Genomic DNA, 19,136 nt, shown 5'->3' with positions numbered 1-19,136 from the left:
AGAAGTGTGACAGGTTGTGTATACACCTGTGTGGACAGGTGGCCGGGGGTCAGGTGAGGATTGTCCGGTCGCCATGCTGCACAGGGACCGCTTCTCCCCTTGATCTATGGGCCCTAAGTATGTTAGCTTTCTTAGCTACTACAGTAGTCAACAAAACTTGCATTGAAAAGAACCAATCTTTTATTTATTGAGCTGCATCGGGTCTTCAAACCTGGGCCTCCTGCATTGGAAACGTGGAGTCTTAGCCACTGGACCACCAGGGAAGTCCCCAACACTTGCATTTTTTTTTTCAAACAATTTAAACCTTTTAAAATAAGAACTGTCATTAAGTTAGATTTTCATTCGGGTATTTGATTTTTAAAATCTTGACCATAGGACTTCCTGTTTCTTCTTGTCAGCTTTCAGCTTTCTCATCCCGATGTGTATTGTGCAGCCTGCTCGATGGTTCTGAGCTCTCACGGGTCATCTGTCACGTCAGCCACCGCTCTGAGCTGAGTGTCGTTCCTCAATTCATTTTGCTCCCCAGCCGTCCAAGGTCTTTGCATCCTTTTCTGCCCCAGCTCTGTTCAGCCTCTCCTAGTCCTTCTCCTCTTAGTAACCAGGGGCGCATCAGCCTTTGTAGGCGGCCGAGAAGAAACAGAGGAAGCTAATCTGCTTGTGACCTCAGCCTCATTAACGTCGTGCTGGGACCGAGAGCCCACGTTCCACAGTTTTGTTTGACTTTGGCTGGTCTCTACTCGCTTGGGTCATGGGGTCCGTAGTCCTGCCTCCAGGGAGGCAGACAGATGGAGGAGCCAGATGAGGATGTAGGAGACGGCCAGTACTTACCACCTGCTTGAGGTTGGGCTTTGGATTGTCAGCTGTCACTGGGCTCTGCTGACGGCGAGTGATCTGGCCCTGCGACACAGCGGGTCTGAGAAGACCTGAATAAGGCTCGTGAGGGAAGAAGGCCTCTAAAGGGCTGGAGCCCAAGTGGGTGGGCCGGCGAGCTGGGTATTCCCCAGGTGGGTGAGAGTCCCCATGGAGGCCTTCTCCAGGCTTAAAGCAGGGCTTCTCAGACCTGAATGGACACAGGAGGAGCCTGGAATCTTGTTAAGTTGCAGATTCTGAGTAAGCGGGTGCGGGTGGGGCCCGGGATTCCCCGCTGCTGGCTCTGCGGAGCAGGTTTGGGGGAGCAAGGCCTCACGTGAGGCTGGACCACGATGAAGGCTGCGGAGCGCTCAGCGGGAGGCTGCCCTCTGAAGGCCAGGGCAGGAGGGCACGGTGGGTCCTGACTGAGAGCCTGATGTCTGCCTCTTTACTGGGACTGCACACAGGGCCCTCAGCCCTCCAGCGCGGTCTCTAAGAGCCCCGAGCATCTGTGCGGGGATTGCCTTCCACCCTCAGGGTTAGGGGGGAGGTCGGGGATGGTCTTCCAGGTGGAATAAGCTAAAGGGAGAGGTTTTGTTTTTGCTAAGTTTTAATTAAATTGGTTTCCTCATTACCTGATGATTATGTTCCATAATTTTAACTACGTAAAGAAGGCTCTAACTTCCTCCAATTAAGCCTGCCTTTTCTCACAGACCTTATCACTTCCAATTTATATGACTACAGTGTTGTAAAAAGTTACATATTGTTTGCTGTGGAATGTTACTTGTGATACTCCGCTGAGTACTCCCTGGAAGTGTTTCAGACCCCACCCTGGAACTTTGAGTTGGTTGGTTTGGTACGGGTCCTGGGAATCTGAATTTCTTAAACAGGCTCTCTAGATGGTTTTTATAATTGGGCAGGTTCTTGAAATCCCAGTGTTGAGGAACATCACTTTGGAAACCTGTCTGTCTGAGCCTGTTTTCAGCCCTGTCTGAGGGTCTCCGTTACCTGTTCTCTTCTTGGCCCCTCAGATACTTGGTTGTGAAGGGCTGGCTTTTGTCCCATTGGACCCACTTCAGTTTTTATCTTGACACATGTTTTCATTCTTACAGTAAGGCTCTTTCCAATCTTGGATGAGACCAAATCAGAGAGTCCTTTGTCAACGGTGTAAGAGTCAGTTCTGAAGCCGTTATTTTTAGGAAGGTGTTACCGACACTGATTATTAAATGCTTTGGGACATTCTTGGAGATACTGGGGTATGCACTTTGGGCTTCTACAGAGAAAGGAATGTCCCGAGGCTGACTTCTCCCACACTCTTCCCTGCTTGGGTTCAGACTCTGGAGATAATGTTAGCGTATTCCCTTCCTAAGTAAGCGCTGACCAGAAATGAATGGAGAAGGGTCCGTCATCCTCCACAGAGTTTGGTTCTGACCCAGGTGAACTGACAGACTGAGGAGTTGGACTTTGCACATTATTGTGTCAATGTTAACCTCCATTTCTACCAAAGCAGGCTCTGTCTGACCTCCACTGTAGGGGCAGGGTCAGCTTATGAAATACATGAAGTGGGACATGGTCAGTGTGATGGGATTGGAGGAGTGTGGAAGGGGCTCTGTATCCAAAAGCTGGAGTTCACTTACTGTCACACCTAGAATTTTACCATTAGAGGAATTTGGTTCCTTTAAACCAAAGGAATAGGAGGAAGAGGGTCTCTTTAAACATCCTATTCAACATGTAAGCGTCCATCGGACAGGTACTACATTGATTACTTAGGCCTTAACAGGAAGTGACGTGAATTGAAAGTTGCTCGGTTGTGTCCGACTCCTTGCAACCCCTTGGAATTCTCCAGGCCAGAATACTGGAGTGGGTAGCTGTTCCCTCCTCCAGGGGCTCTTCCTGACTCAGGGATCGAACCTGGGTCTCCCACGTTGCAGGCAGAGTCTTTACCAGCTGAGCCACCAGGGACGCCCTTAACAGGAATAGCTTCATAAAATGCTAGCGAAGATAAGGGTGTGAAGAGAGTGGACTCTGACGGGCTGAACTGCGGGCACTGTGTGAGCGGGGCAGGGCCGTCAGGGGCAGCTGGAGGCACCCTGCAGGGTAGCTCAGGTGTCCGGAGGAGCCCCGGATTCCTGGGAGGGTGCTCGGCAGAGGTCATTCTCACTCACTCAGTTCATGTATAGTAGGGGCTTCACTGTCTCTGCACCTGGCACCCTTCTTTCTATCTAATGTGGCCATTTCACATTCCTGACCAGTTGTAATGAAAACCAGATGATCCAGACAGGAAAGTTACGATTAAACATTGCAATCGAGCTTGAGATTTTGTTGCACTTTCCCCCAGTCTATTAAATTTTGAGAGAGAGGTTCAGGAAAGATCCAGGCCCTGTACCTGCTTATCAGGAGAACTTGGCCAGCAGCAGAAACCTTCCTGCTCCTTCCAGGGCCATTTCCCTGTCAGTTTTGAGGAGGGCTTGACTCTTCAGAGACCCCACGCCACCTGGAATGTGCTTTAGGGTATAATCTCTGTCTCTCATATCTGCAAACAATCTTTACAGCTCCTGGCTGGCTAAAAGAAACTGTGAACCCAGCCCTTCTGGTGCCCAGCTGAAGCTTGTCTGAGTGGTTCAGATTCTTCAGAACAGTGTGGAGATGGTGGGGAGAGTCTTTCTGCCACACTGCTTGACCAACACTATAAGTGTTGTTACATCCCAGGGACCAGAACTCTGGGAACATTTACGAAGACGGACCCACTACCCCACCCACAGCCGTTTCCTGACCCTGCTTCCCCCAGAGTCCCGTTCATGTCCCCAGTTTGGGTGTAGTGCCCAAAATTTTAGGATGCACAAGATGGTCCTCTGTGTTCTTGGGCAGGATCTCAAAAAGACAACAAAAATGAAGTTTTTCTTATCACAAATAAAATGCCTCGGTCTGCAAGGGGTGGTGGTTTGCAGGTACCCAGGAAAGATGGGAACACGGCCTGTGGAGGTGAGAGAGCCCTGGGAACTGTGTGCAGCCGCTAGTTGCTCTGTGGCCTTGGGCAAGTCGTTTCACTTGTTTGGGCAAGAGGAGGTGAGGGGATGAATCCAGGTCTGAGAGTCTTATTCTAGTGAGTCTGTGTGTTCACGTCTTTAGTCATTTATTTAATGTGCACTTAATTGTCTAATACAGAGCTTTACAGTCTTGATGGGGAGATGGTGAAACAGCCGCTGTCTTCAGTGTGGCTGGCAGCGTGAAGAGGACAGAATGAATAGGCCCATGGGACGTGTAAAAGGTCCTGCCAGGTGTGGGCACCTTGTGGGCAGGGGCAAGTGCGGAGGTTGCCTCTCCCCGCCATCTCCACGCTGTTCTGAAAATCTGAACCACTCAGACAAGCTTCAGAAGGGCTGAGTTCAGTGTTTCTTTCAGCCAGCCAGGAGCTGTAAATACCGTTTGCAGATATGAGAGAGAGACTATACCCTAAAGCACGTTCCAGATGGCGTGGGGTCTCTGAAGAGTCAAGCCCTCCTCCAAACTGATGGGAAATGGCCCTCAGTGGGGCAGGAAGGTTTCTGCTCTCCAAGTGAACCTGGAGAGCTGGAGTGTGCAGACGTGGGGTGCAGTGCCTGCCCCAGGGAAGGCAGTGGGGACTTCTGCAGCGTTCCTTGTGTGCTGGGTGTGTGGGGTCTTCTCTGGCCCCTGGACCACGCTGGATTCCTTGACCTGGTACAAGGCCCTGAGGCTTAGCCCGCTGTCTGTGGCCTTGGCCAGAGGGCCCTCCCCCCCAGCAGCTGAGTGTAACTGAAGTGGGCAGCACATCCCCATAGTCTGGGTAGGCATGAACATTGTTTTATGTCTCAAACCCCATTTTTTGGCCTTTTATGAAGAAAAGTAAGAGCTATAGAAACATAAGGAAGCATGTGAGATCTGCTTGCTCTTTACAGAAACTTTTTTTTTTTTTTTTTTTGGTGGGGTGGGGTTAATTTTTTTTCTTTCTTACAGAGAAGATAGAAATTCAAAGAGAAAGGCAACGAATGGATCCCTTTTCAGCCTCGAATTACATTACGGCTTCTGGGCCTGGGAGCTCTGTAACCACAGAGTTTGTCCCATACTCCAGAAAGAAACTCGACCCTTCAATAAAACCATGGGAGCTTTCTGGATGGCTTCACTGTTGCTTTTCTGGAGTGATCAGATTCTGTGTCTGGAGGCTGGAGGAGAAACTTGTAGCTGGAGCTTCCTTTGCCTGAAGCAAACAAGGGCAGCAGGAGAGGGTGGGGCGTTTCTTAGGGGAATGGAATTCTCCTGAAACACCGTGTTCCCACCGGGAGGTGGGCCTGTGCACTCCTCCCCGTGGTCCACAGGGCCAGGAACAGTTCTAAGCATCAGTAAAACCACTTGCATATTTCCCTTTAAGCATAAATGGACATCACAGGCCCTGCAGAGTGCAAGGCCTTGCCCTTGGTGGCGCTGTTGGTCCCAGGCTGGGCCAGCTCTGTGCCCTGTGCTCCGGCCCCCCGCACTGGCATTGTCCCCCTCTTAGTGCTTGCTGCCTTGGGCAGAGCAGCAGAATCACCTGGAGCCTGGTTAAATCTCAGGGACTGGGCCCCGCTCCCAGAGGTGCGGAGTCTCTAGGCCTGGGGTCGGCTGAGAGTCGGCTTTTCCGACATGTCCCCAGGTGATACCGGAGCCACTAGTCTGAGGGCACATGTCAAGAACCACTGTGACACCAGGCGTTCTTCCATTCCTGGAGGGTGTGTTGGGACAGGCAGCCTGCGCCTGGCGGGGCGCCTGCCGAGGCGCAGTCACCTAATGCTGGAGGCGGCTGTCACTCGGAAGCAGTGGCTCATGGAGGGAGCCCCAGCCCTGTCCTCCTACCCCGCGGCCTTCTCTCCTGGTCGGCTCCGCAGCAGACCAGGGATGTGGCATTCCTTGCCTCCTTCCAGTTTCTTCTCTCTGATGTTGCAGAAGGCTTTCTGGACCATGCCACTCTCCTACAGGAGACCCTCCAGGGGCCGCCCGTTGGCCTTGAGAGCAAGTCCAAACTCTCCTAAAATGACCTCCACCTCCCTCTGGGGCTCTGAAATCCTCCTTGTACCTGTGAACTCACCAGGTTCTCTTGCTTGCTGGGCGCCGCTTCTGCTGTTTGCTCTGCCTGGCATGCTGCAGCCTGGTCAGCTCCTGCTTATCAGACCCCAGCTCAGCCATCACCTGCTCTGGGGAGTGTCCTCTGACCTCTCTGGGTTCAGCAGCTGCCTCTGCAAAGGTTCTACGTCACCTCTTATTTTCCTCACTTCAGCTCCTCTCAGCTGCATCGAGGTCCTGATTACTGCCCATTTACTTCCCTGTCTCTGTGGCCTGTCACTCCCTGAGGGCAGGAAACCCGCGCCAGTGTCATTCATGTGACTCCAGGCTTGGCATGGTGCCCAGGCATTGAAGACCTTCTAGATCGTTCTGTGAGATAGCCCTGGCAGTGGAGGAAACAGACATAAGTGGGTTAGCGCCTGGCTGACCGTTACCCTCCCGCTGGGTTAAACACCAGGCTTCTCACCCACTTCTCTGACCCAGCCCCTTGGCCGAGTGACATGGGTCAGGTTTTCTGCTCTGAGACCGAGGAGCCTTAGGCAGGGTCTGTGGGTCTTTCCTGGGACTGTTCAAGGACTGGCTATTCCGAGGTAACAGAAAGGCCCTCTCTTGTTTTCCAGGGAACCTGGGAAGCACACTTGAGTTCACAACTGGCCTGTGGTTTTTACATCTCGTCAGGGACCACTCTCGTCACACCCTTATCTTCGCTCCTCCCCATACAGGTAAGGGGTTGTTTCATTTTTCAGGCTGCCTGTGGGAAAACGAGCCATGCCATGCACTCTGATAACGACCCCATGCATTAAAAAGAAAACCCTTAAATATTTAAAGCAGCTCCTCTAAGAAAGGTATGAAATGGTCACCTGCCCCATTGAATTATCCGGTGACGATGTTTACTGGCCTGCCTGGCTTTCTCCTGGGTGTTGCTGGCCACCCAGCACTCTTTGCTGGGCACCCTTCTCCTCTCCATTTGAGTTGGGAGTTTAGAACTCCTTTTCCTCGTTTGAAACTCAGCCCACATTCCACTTGTTATTACAAACTGTCTGAAGGAGAGGGTATTCGGAGCACAGTCGTTTCCAGCGAACGCCTCGCGGCCTCCCTCACACAGCCCACAGCATGAGCCTGTGGGGGGCTCTGCTTTGCTTGTTTGAACACATCTTTTCCTCTGGTCTGTGAGTTCTTTTTGCTACCATTTCCCGTGGTTCCTGGCCTGGAACAGACTTCCGGAGAATGAGTGAGTGTTCGTCTGAGAAGAAAAAATTGCCCCAGTAAACAAACCTAAGGCATCAGCACCAAAAAATGATACTGTATTCCTAAGCCAGTGAGCTGAGGTGTAGAGTGCCTTTTTGGATTCATTACACGGCTGTTTGCTCACATTACCACGGGTAATTGAGAATTTGTCATAATGTGTTAAGTCGGCGGGAGTTTAGATTCTTACCCCTGTTGAAAAGGATAAGAAGTCAGGAGTTTTTGTGTCAGTAAGGTGTTAGCTGACAGGCTGGGGCCCTGAGCCGCCAGCCCTCTCGACTGCCCGGGAGGAGACACCCGTCCTGTCCACCAGCCCCTGGGAGCCCTGGGCAGCCTCGGGACTGAACGTGTAACTGATTTTATGGGCAGTAATGCAGCAAACAGTAGATTTGACCAATTTACAACTCAGAGGAAATAAAAATATTTCTAAAGCACAGTTTAAATAATTTTGATCAAAAGTTTTAAATCCTGCATTTCCACGTCCCCCTTAGTACGCTGGGGCCTTTGAAAGAGAGACCGATTGCCGGGAGGGGATTTTGCTTCATCATGTTGGTTGGGAGTCACCCGCTGGGCAGTGGTTCACTTGCATCTGGAGCCAGAATGGGGCCTGGGTCGTTTCAGGAACTGGCCAGCGGCTGGGTTCAGAGAAGCGAGGGTGGAGCTGGGGCAGGGGCAACTTAAATCTGACCAAAGACCACTTTCACGCATGTCTCAAGTGTTGGCTCCTGCCTTCTTATCCTGCCGTTGCATGAGCACTGCTCATTGTCCAGTCTTTGCAGTTGCTTTGTCTGGGTGTGTGCAGCATGAACACAAAGAGAAAGAAGTTGTCTTCTGGTTCCTGTGTGTGCTTTCCACAGCCTAGGAGAGGTACGGGCCAGCTAGTCCCGTGTAGAAAAGCAGTCACGACACCACGGTTCTCCTCCCTTGTGCTGAGCCCCATCCGTATGCAGCTGCCTGCGGGAGAGATGAGCGAAAGGCAAAGCAGTGCAGGGAATTTGACTCTCACCTGAATCTGTTCATCTTCGAGGTTCCTAGGGCTTGAATAGAGGGAGGGGTTCAGCTTTGCCCAGGGATCTCTCATCTCCGTGGACTCCAGCTTGTCTATCGCAACTTGAAAGATAAGTGAAGAAAATAATTACAGTTTAAAAGCCTAGATGTTAAAAATAAAAGCCAAGTGTTAAAATGTGAGTGAGTGTTAGCTTTTTAGTAGGTTCTGGAATTTGAGATATTAACTGTTTTGCGTTGCACTATCCCTGCAGAAGCTGAGTGCAAGGTGATGTGTGTGTCTGGGCTTCATGCTGCCAAACGCATGGAGAGTGCTTGTCAATTTACATTAATAGACACTCACTGAGTTTCACGGAGGTCTCTGATTCTCAGAGTGCTTCCTGTTTTCCAGTAACAATTCTAATTTGGCTAGAAACACAAGTGAGGCGGGTCAAGTCGTCAGATTACTGAGCTGGTCCTCTTCCACACGCTGGTGTGTGTTCAGACATGCTTCATAGAGCTCTCTCATTGAATCTTTCTCTTGGGGGGTGGGGGCTGTGTCACATGTGGGATCCTAGTTCCCCAGCCAGGGATTGACCCCGTGCCGCCCTGCAGTGGAAGCGCAGGGTCTTAACCGCTGGACCACCGGAGAAGTCCCTCTCACTGAATCTTGACAACTCCACATCATCGTAATTTGAAAGTCCAAGAAGTGATCGAGTGCCTCAATTTCCTTAGAGTGTCTGAACTTTATGTCTCTTTCAATTCAGCGTTTACTGTTGGTCAAGTTTTGCCGAGGACTGCTCGTGCCCCAGCAGCAGTAGCAGTTGTGTATCAGGACACATGCGTGCGTGTGTGCTTGCTGTAGCTGTTTTGGAGCTTGGCCTTGATCCAAAGACACTGTTAAGATTGGGCCCTTGTATCCAGAGCAGTCAGAGCAAAGGCAAGTAGCGGACGCAGCAACTGATCCGCTGGCCCGGACTCCCCTGCTGTTGACTGTGACCAGGGAGTTCCTTTATTGCTGAAGTAAGTGTGAACCCACACTGCTGCTGACAGACCCACTCATACGACGGCACGTCCTCCCTTGGGTGTCTGCTGTTTCCAGGTGAAGCCTGTAGCTTCAGGTGAGCCTTTCTTATCTTTTTCTTAAGCAGCAAAAATCTCTAAGATTACTTTTAAGTTTCGTTATAAATCTACAGCCAAGTTTTGACATCTCTGGGAAAGAGTTTGGTTTTTTCCCACTTAAAGTATATAATCGCTGCGTAATTTGGGAACCACTCTTTACTCTGATCAGGTGGCTTGTCAGCTGCGAGTTGGTGACTCATTTTATCTACCATGGGAGTTCTGTTACTGATGTGAAAGGAAACTTATAAACACATGTTTCCCAGGAAACCTGGGTTTTAAAAGGGCTGGAGATGTTGTTTTGATCACTCTCATGTCCTCCTCAGTTGTGAAATGACTGCTTTCTGTTTCTTAGAGACTTTTTACAACTATGGATCTGAGTTGGAAGGAGGCCTTCCCATCAGTTCAGTTCAGTCAGTTAGTCGAGTCCGACTCTTGTGACCCCGTGGATTGTAGCAGACCAGGCTTCCTGTCCATCTCCAGCTCCTAAAGCTTGCTCAGACTCATGTCTGTTGAATCGGTGATGCCATCCAACCATCTCATCCTTGGTCATCCCCTTCTCCTCCCACCTTCAATCTTTCCCAGCATCAGGGTCTTTACTAGTGAGTCAGTTCTTTGCATAAGGTGGCCAAAGTATTGGAGTTTCAGATTCAACATCAGTCCTTCCAATGAATATTCAGGTCTGATTTCCTTTAGGATGGACTGGTTGGATCTTCTTGCTGTTCAAGGGATTCTCAAGCATCTTCTCCAATACTTCAGTTTAAAAGCATCAATTCTTCTGTGCTCAGCTTTCTTTATAGTTCAACTCTCACATCCGTACACGACTACTGGAAAAACCATAGCCTTATCTAGACGGACCTTTGTTGGTAAAGTAATGTCTCTGCTTTTTAATATGCTGTCTAGGTCGGTCATAGCTTTTCTTCCAAGGAGTGAGCATCTTTTAATTTCATGGCTGCAGTCACTATTTGCAGTGATCTTGGAGCCCCCCAAAAATAAAGTCTGTCCCCGTTTCCATTGTTTCCCCATCTATTTGCCATTAAGTGATGGGACTGGATGCCATGATCTTAGTTTTCTGAATGTTGAATTTTCAGCCAGCTTTTTCACTCTCCTCTTTCACTTTCATCAAGAGGCTCTTTAGTTCTTCACTTTCTGCCATAAGGAGGGTGTCATCTGCGTATCTGAAGTTATTGATATTCCTCCCGGCAATCTTGATTCCAGCTTGTGCTTCATCCAGCCCAGCGTTTCTCATGATGTACTCTGCATATAAGTTAAATAAGCAGGGTGACAATAGACAGCATTGACGTGCTCCTTTCCTGATTTGGAACCAGTCTGTTTTTCCATGTCCAGTTCTAACTGTTGCTTCCTGACCTGCATATAGGTTTCTCAGGAGGCAGGTCAGGTGGTCTGGTATTCCCATCTCTTTCAGAATTTTTCCACAGTTTGTTGTGATCCACACAGGTAAAGGCTTTGGCATAGTCAATAAAGCAGAAGTAGATATTTTTCTGGAACTCTTTTATTTTCTCGATGATCCAATGGATGTTGGCAATTTGATCTCTGGTTCCTCTGCCTTTTCTAAATCCAGCTTGAACATCTGGAAGTTCATGGTTCATGTACTATTGAAGCCTGGCTTGGAGAATTTTGAGCATTACTTTGCTGGAGTGTGAGATGAGTACAGCTGTGCAGTAGTTTGAACATTCTTTGGCATTGCCTTTCTTTGGGATTGGAATGAAAACTGACCTTTTCCAGAGTTCCAAAGAATAGCAAGGAGAGATAAGAAAGCCTTCCTCAGTGATCAGTGCAAAGAAACAGAGGAAAACAATAGAATGGGAAATACTAGAGATCTCTTCAAGAAAATTAGAGATACCAAGGGAAGATTTCATGCAAAGATGGGAACAATAAAGGCAGAGATGGTATGGGCCTAATAGAAGCAGAAGATATTAAGAAGAGGTGGCATGAATACACAGAACTATACAAAAAAGATCTTCATGACCCAGATGACCATGATCACTCACCTGGAGCCAGACATCCTGGAATGCAAAGTCAAGTGGGCCTTAGGAAACATCACCACAAACAAAGCTTTCACATAACTGGGTAATAAAAGTAACTTTTCCAGATAGGCAAAAGAGAGTGAAAAAGTTCTCAGCATTTTAAATGATTCTTCTTCTCTGCAGCAGTCCCCAGCTTTTTTGGCCGCAGGGACCAGTTTCACGGAGGACACTTTCTCCATGGACTGGGTGCTGGGGGTGGGGTGGGTTTCAGGATGATACAGGCACGTTATATTTACTGTGTACTTTATTTCTCTTCTTACATCAGCTCCATCGCAGATCATCAGGCATTAGATCCTGGAGGTTGGGGACCCCTGCTACAGAGCAGTTTTATTTTTTTTTATTTTTTATTTTTTTTCATTTACTTTTATTAGTTGGAGGCTAATTACTTCACAACATTGCAGTGGGTTTTGTCATACATTAACATGAATCAGCCATGGAGTTACATGTATTCCCCATCCCGATCAGTTTTAGATGGGGTGGTTTCTGAGGCTTTCAGAATTCTCTTCTCTCAGTTTCCTTCTTCAAAGCTAAAGGAAGCCTTGATTGGCTCCCTTTACACCAGAGACATGGATGCTGCTCTTTCCTCTCCTTTCTTTCCTGGTGGGCAAGCCCTGCTGCTCACCTTGCCTGTGTTTTATCTGCCTGCCTGGGGTTGCTGCAGAGAAGTGCTTCTGCCCTTTATGGGTACAATCTGAAAAAGAAAACAAACAGCCAAAGCTTCATGAGTCCCAGCAGGCTGGTGGAAACCGTTCTCATCCTCCTTGTTCCTGGGTTCAAAGTGCACTTCGCATTTTATGGGGGCGATCGGCCCTCCCACAGTGCTTGTTTGAGTGGGCCTGCCTTTGAGCCTGGTGGACAATTAACCGCACTGACCTCCTCTCATTTTAACCTTTCTGGCCAGGTTGCCCTTCCTGCTCTAGTGAGAAGCGGCTGCTGCCCCTTTGAGTGGAGCACCAGGCAGGGTTGGGGAAACATTTGATCCTCTTCAAAGGGGATGTCTCTGAAGCATAAAGATTGAACTGATTGTGACCCCACCGGACGGGGAAGCAGAAGCGCCCTCTGGAGAACTGGCTGGGAGGAGGAAGCCGTCAATTACTAATCCCGTTGCCCGGTGGGGTCCTCAGGGTCTCATATCCGTTTGAAAGAGAGAGAATCAGGGTTGAAGGTAATAAAATAGGCCTTAAATTAGAGGAGCAGGGGGTCATTTTTATCTAATTTTGTGGTTGTTACTGAGGGATAAAAGGCAGAGGAGATAATTTCTTTAGCCCCTTTGAGATCTTTATCACGGGGCAATAGCACTTGGGGATGGAGCCGAGCCTCACAGGGGCTGGCCAGTCCCCTCCTGGTAAACACAGAGCCCAGTCTCCATAGCACCGGGGGCCTTGGGGAAGCCCAGTGACCGTTTAGGGCACCGTGATCAGGAGCAGTGCTTCCTGCTGCAAGTGAGCGTTACTGACTTCAGCGATACAGGGCCCAGTGGACACTTGACCCATCACTGAGGCATGTGGTGTTCACACTGAAAATACAGACATCTGCCCAACAAGAGAGCTTGTTCAGAGCTGGGATGGTGTGTTTAACTCTGAGGAAGGCTTGTCAGTTATCTGTTGTCGAGGCCACTGCTTTGGAGCATGACAGTGCTGGGGTCCCCATGAGCCAAGGGGTGTTCAGGTGCTGGGGGGCAGGCAGCACAGCAGGCTGTGCCTTCTGTTTGGTGGGCCCTGCAGGCTGAGGCTCCAGTACGTTGGCCAGCTGATGTGAGCTGCCAACTCACTGGAAAAGACCCTGATGCTGGGAAGGACTGAGGAGAAGGGGACGACAGAGGATGAGATGGTTGGATAGCATCACCGACTCGATGGACATAAGCTTGGACAAACTCCAGGAGATGGTAAGGGTCAGGGAAGCCTGGCATGCTGCAGTCCATGGGGGCGCAAAGAGTTGGACACGACTGAGTGACTGAACAACAACAAATTCTGTTCATGGCGTGCTTGCATTTCTGCTGCTTCGTAAAGGCCTTGCTGGGCAGGCAGGGATTTCTGTCCATGTTTCCAGAGACAGGAGCGCGGCAGGGAGGGGATGTGTGATTTACCTCCATCTCTGGCAGGGAAGTGCAGGATCTGGGATTCTAGCCCTGGACCTCGGATGTTCAGATTAAGCCCTCCCTGACGGTAACGAGAAGAAACAGAGGGAAGAGGAGCCGGTGATGAATTATGCAACTTTGATTCCAACAGAGGGGAGAGAAAAGTGTGATGATCAGTAGATTGTTCTCTGCATCAGCCACCAGCAGGCACCGTTCCCCAAGGCAGCCTGGCTTCTTTCTGAGGGTGAGCACAGGTGGGCAGAGCAGGGAGGCTGGAGGGGGTGAGATGGGAAGGCTTTTTGTGTGAAACAGTGCTAAGTAAAGTGTCCAGTAACATTTGGAGAGCCTGTGAGTGTGATCAGAGAGGCCACGACACCCATTGCATCACTGACTCGGGCTCATTTATTTCTGGGACACAGCCTTTTCTGAGGGCTTCTCCCCAGGTAGCTCAGCTGGTAAAGAATCTGCCTGCAATGCAGGGCACCCCGGCTTGATTCCTGGGTTGGGAAGTTCCCCTGGAGAAGGGATAGGCTACTCACTCCAGTATTCTTGGACTTGCCTGCTGGCTCGGATGGTAAAGAATCCGCCTAGGTTCTATCCCTGGATTGGGAAGATCCCCTGGAGAAGGGAATTGTCAACCCACTCCAGTATTCTGGCCTGGAGAATCCTCATGGACAGAAGAGCCTGGCAGGCTGCAGTCCGCGGGGTCGCAGTCAGGCAGGACCGAGCGGCTAAGGACAGCACAGCAGCCTTTTCCATGTGCATCTTTGTTCACACTCTCACTATCTCCAATCTGCCCACTTTCCGGTCTCCAGCTTCCCCTTCTCTACTGTAGACACTTCTGCTTAGTATTGAACTTAGCTTGGAATAAAAAGAAAACTTCTATTAAGATGTGCTAATAAAAACCTTAACCACTAGTAAGTACCTTTAACCACACAGCTTCAGATTGCTTAGTTGCTATAAAAATCTATCCCCCCGTTGATTGAAGAGCTGATATTTGCAAGTCGATCGTGGAGACTGTAGATGCCTCCCTTTCTGGATGTGGTGCCCTTGGGAACTCCAGCCAGTGTGTTCCTGAAATGGTGTCTGAGGGGAATTCGGGGGGTGGAGGGGGTGGGGACGGAAGGTTTCCACTTGTTTCCCTAATGCTTCCCCGTATCCTATACAGATTATCTTTGTGCTGCAGTCCTCGGAGGCAGGAGCCCTCTTTCTTTGGCCACGTGCTCTTCCTTTCTTTCATTACTGTGGCTAATCAGAAGTTGGCCAGACTTCAGTGTCTCTTAAAATCCTTTCTCTCTGGCCGTGTCCAGGAAGTTGAAGTGCAGTGTCAGAAATGATATGAGTTGATGAAGAAGAAATAAACCCAGGCAACACGTGAAGAAGCCTTGGCAGTCCTGCTCCTGTTTTTCTGTCGTTTTGATCTCAAGGAACCAGATTTCCTCCACGTAGAAGGAACGCGGCCTTGATCGCCCCTGTGCCAAGGGGCCTGAGCCATGTCTTCTAGATTAGGGCTGAGCTTGGGCTCCTCAACTCTGGGATGAAAACGCGCCATTTATGCTTGGCAGAGTGCAGAGAAGTCACACGTCTGCAGCCTGAGCTACATGAACATGGAGTAAAAATAGCATCCATTCGGGGAAGCAGACCATTCCAGAATGCTTCGGTCCCCTCTTGGCACCAAAGGAGAGAGAGGAGAATAGGGGAGCAGAGAGGGACTTGAAAGAGCTTCTTGTTCAAGCCTTGTAATTTCAGCTCAAGACGGTGAATGACTTGGCTAAACCTCTGTCCCTGTGCGTCGTGTTTGGACAGCTTCATATCTTTGGTCCCCAGCATGTATTAGGTGCTTCACATGCACTTGAGCGAATGATACACATGAAGCGGTGACTCCCAACTCCTAGTCTAGTGCTCCTTGAGATACTTTTATAGGCTGAAAGGTCTGTAAAAAATGGTGTCGAGTAGCTTGTACGTAGTTGAGACTTTCTTGAGATTACATGTAGATTAGAAAAGTGAGACGTAGCTAGATTAAACTGATTCCTTACAATCAGCAGTACAGCTGAGGGCAAGACAGGCTTTTCTCAGGCTCGGGGGTGGCTGGGAGGCAGGATGCCACGTTGTCGCCTGGGTGAGGCAGAGTCAGAACCGTGGTGGAAGTTGGGCTTGAAATCGCCCCTCTACCCAAAAACAGTGCCCGATGGCCAGAGCCCACTCTCCTTTTGTGGTTGTGTGTGTGTGTGTGTGTGTCTGTCTGTCTGTGTATACATGGCACTATGCATGTGAACGGAAGGGCCAGATACTTCCAAGCGCTGCAGCCATAGGAGAAGGACTGTCCTCCATGCTGATTGGCACCGTTGGCCAGTAAGTCAGGCTGTCCACCACTCCCAGCCTTAGTTTGAAAATTGCAGCCCTGCTGTCAGTGGCCCCAGCCAAGGAAACCAAGATGTGCAGTGTCACGTGCCTAGAGACCCACGGTGGCAAGCACACAGCCGCTTTTAGGCTTCTAATTCAAAGCATCATGATTCATCTCCCTTGTCTAACATCCCAGTTAAGTCACACAGTTACCATTGCAAGTGAATTTTAAAATTTAGAATAGTTTGTTGTTGATCAGTCACTAAGTCATGTCCAACTCTTTGCAATCCCACGGACTGTAGCATGCTGGGCTCCCCTCTCGTTCAGCATCTCCCAGAGTTTGCTCAAACTCATATCCATTGAACCATCTCCCCTTCTGCCACCACCTTCTCCTCCTGCCCTCAGTCTTTTACAGCATCAGGATCTTTTCCAGGGTCTCTTTGCATCTGTTGGCCAAAGTATTGGAGCTTCAGCATCAGTCCTTCCAACGAATATTCAGTGTTGATTTCCTTTAGAATTGGCTGGTTTGATCTCCTTGCTGTCCAAGAGACTCTCAAGAGTCTTCTCCAGCACCACAGTTCAAAAGCATCAATTCTTCAATGCTTAGCCTTCTTTGTGGCCCAACTCTCACACCCATACATGACCACTGGAAAAACCATAGCTTTGACTATATGCACCTTTGTTGGCCAAGTGATGTCTCTGCTTTTTAATATGCTGTCTCGGTTTGTCACAGCTTTCCTTCCAAGGAGCAAGTGTCTTTTAAATTCCTGGCTGCAGTCACCATCTGCAGTGTTTTGGTTACAGATTAATTGAAGATAAAAAGCTGCCAAAGAGAATTTTTAAGGTCAAGATACTTTGTTTGAATTTACAAACACTGGAGTGATGCCGTTATTTACTGCTTGGTAAGTTTCATCCACACCTTCTGACACAGCCTCTGGGTTTGGCTGGGTATGTTTACATCTTTTTAAATTGACCTCTTAGCTTCGTTGTGTGACTTTAATACCAGGGGCAAGTGTGCTTCCTCTGAAACCCTTGGCACCTGACCAGTTCCTTGTGGAATTTCTTTGCTGCCTCAGAGGGAGAGAGCACAGCTCCCTCTGAAAACCTGTTTCACCCAAAAGTTCCTTCACAGGCTCATGAGACGGGTATGAGTGCTGGTTTCATGTGACACCTCTTTGCTTCTGTTTAGTAAATGGGCAGCAGACATCCAGTCTCCTGGTGGGTCAGAAGACAAGCTGTAGTCTAACCCTGATTGATGCCTACAGGAAAAATCTGCTGAGTAATCAGCTTCTGCTCTGTATTATAGATCACAGGGCTTATTGATCTAAAGCTGGCGTGCATTCTGCAGGCCAGAGGTGGGTCTGACTGGGTCTCCAGAGCAGCAAGAAGAACGATGACGACTGGATAAGTTATGTGGTCTTGAGTAAAAAGAGCAAATAATCTTGCACAGTGGCATCAATCATTACTTTGTTTTTTGGTGAAAGTCAGGCTTGAGGAAGTGATTTTATGGTAGGGCTGGCATGACCTAGTGTTTGAACTTCTCCTGGAGGCTGTTCCTTGGCACTGACATGGTTCTTTGTGATCTTGTCCTGAGTTGTCCAATGTTAGCATAGCGCTTTGGCAGTGAACAGTAAATATTACACTCAAACCTGAAACATTCTATGTGAAAAACCATGCAAATTAAAAACAAATTCAATTTTTATTTTATTATTTTTTTTTACTTTTTTTTTCATTTATTTTTATTAGTTGGAGGCTAATTACTTTACATCATTGCAGTGGTTTTTGTCATACATTGAAATGAATTAGCCATGGATTTACATGTATTCCCCATCCCGGTCCCCCCTCCCACCTCCCTCTCCACCCGATCCCTCTGGGTCTTCCCATTGCACCAGGCCCGAGCACTTGTCTCATGCACCCAACCTGGGCTGGTGATCTGTAAAAACAAATTCAATTTTTAAGAACACATATATGTTGATAAAAACAGTGTGTTTGGGACATCTGGTTTCTTGAATTCAGTTACATGTGGGGAAGCTTGATTATCTTCTGCAGGGAGGAATGAGATGAGAGTGCATGACTTCCTGGCTATGAGCCTTGAGCTTTTATGAAGGGTAATTTAGAAAGCAAACCTTTTTGTAGAAAGGTGTTTTGGTATTGCCTATTGGTGAAGGCATACTTTTTGTTTATTTATTATTTTATTGCATGTGACATTGTTTCAATTCAGTAGTTCTCTTTATCTTTCTTTTTTCCTTTTTCTTAGTAAGCAGTCTATGGGGATCTGTAACCACAATGACAAGAAAAGGACTAATGGAAGTTTATATAGTAGTGTTCATGTTTACAAAATTAAATGCTGAAATGTGATGGAATTCTATATTCATAGAGTTCCAACTTGCTGTAAACATTTAGTAAGTTAGAAGATTGATTCATATTTGTGATGTTCTTATTGTAAAATGAAACCATAGTATATATACATTCATTAGTCACTCCCCAACTAAGGTATAAATCATGTTAAGTGCAGTTCTATAGGAAGTAAGGGTGTAAGAATCAAAGTTTGTAGTTCTTTTCTTTTTTTTTCCCCATTTACTTTTAAAGTTTGTATTTCTTTTGCAAGTATCTTGCTTCTGTTTTTGTAACACAAATCAGATAGGTCTTTCATGGGCTCGTTTCTCTTTCTTCCATGTGTGTTTAGTCTCCTAGTCATGTTTGACTCTTTGGGGCCCTGTGGACTGCAGCACGCCAGGCCTCCCTGTCCCTCACCATCTCTCGGAGTTTGCCCAAGTTTATGTTCATTGCACTGGTGATGCCAACCAGCCATCTCATCCTCTGATGCCCTCTACCATGTATACCATGTAGGTTATTTCCTCCTCTGCCTTGCTGCTTCCTCAGAACCAAGATTAAATCCTGATCATCACTGCAGTTTCATTAGCCCCTGTTTAAGAGGCCTCAATCTTCACAAGAGGACTGGGTACTTCCTGAAGTTGGGCTGGTTCCAGGGATGCCTGGGTCCATGTCTTTGGGTCCTTTCTGGATCCCAGTTGTACCTAACAAGCAGCCCGGCTCACCTTGAATCACAAGGGCATGCATTTTCTGTCGCCTAAACATGTTAATGATTAAACACACAGGATTAGATATTGTTTGGTGAGTGTGTAGCCCGTTTGAGGATTTTTACCAGTTAACAAGCACAAGAGAACTATATGTCAGACTCTTTGGAGGCATGAGTGCTTGGGAGACAGCCCTTCTGAGCCCCAGGTTACCCCAGGAGGAACGGGCTCTGTGTTTGGACAGGACCCGTGGTGGGGCGGAATCAGCCTAGAGTCAGGCAGGCCTGGGCTCCAGACCCCACCTCCCACTGCCAGGATCCATGACCCCAGGCAAGTTACTGATCTCTCCAGGCCTTAGTTTGCTTATCTGTGAAATAG

At 48.6% G+C, this 19,136-nt stretch overlaps 1 protein-coding gene across 6 annotated transcripts in view; it reads left to right on the top strand.

Annotated features, from left to right (window-relative positions):
- The window catches only part of LHFPL2 (LHFPL tetraspan subfamily member 2), a 172,961-nt gene that overhangs the window by 7,784 nt on the left and 146,041 nt on the right, over nt 1-19,136 (top strand). For 5 of the 6 annotated variants that reach the window (XR_011488122.1, XR_011488121.1, XM_070468582.1 and 2 more), the window contains exon 2: nt 6,525-6,626. The exons of the other annotated variant lie outside the window; for it this stretch is intronic. The gene's annotated coding sequence lies outside the window, so the exon portion shown is untranslated. The remainder of the gene's footprint in view (nt 1-6,524; nt 6,627-19,136) is intronic. 6 annotated transcript variants of the gene reach the window in all.

Source organism: Odocoileus virginianus, chromosome 6, assembly GCF_023699985.2.
Source record: "Odocoileus virginianus isolate 20LAN1187 ecotype Illinois chromosome 6, Ovbor_1.2, whole genome shotgun sequence".
NCBI classification, from domain to species: domain Eukaryota; kingdom Metazoa; phylum Chordata; class Mammalia; order Artiodactyla; family Cervidae; genus Odocoileus; species Odocoileus virginianus.
Note: the sequence above shows the minus strand (reverse complement) of the source record. Positions and strands in the feature narration are given on the sequence as shown.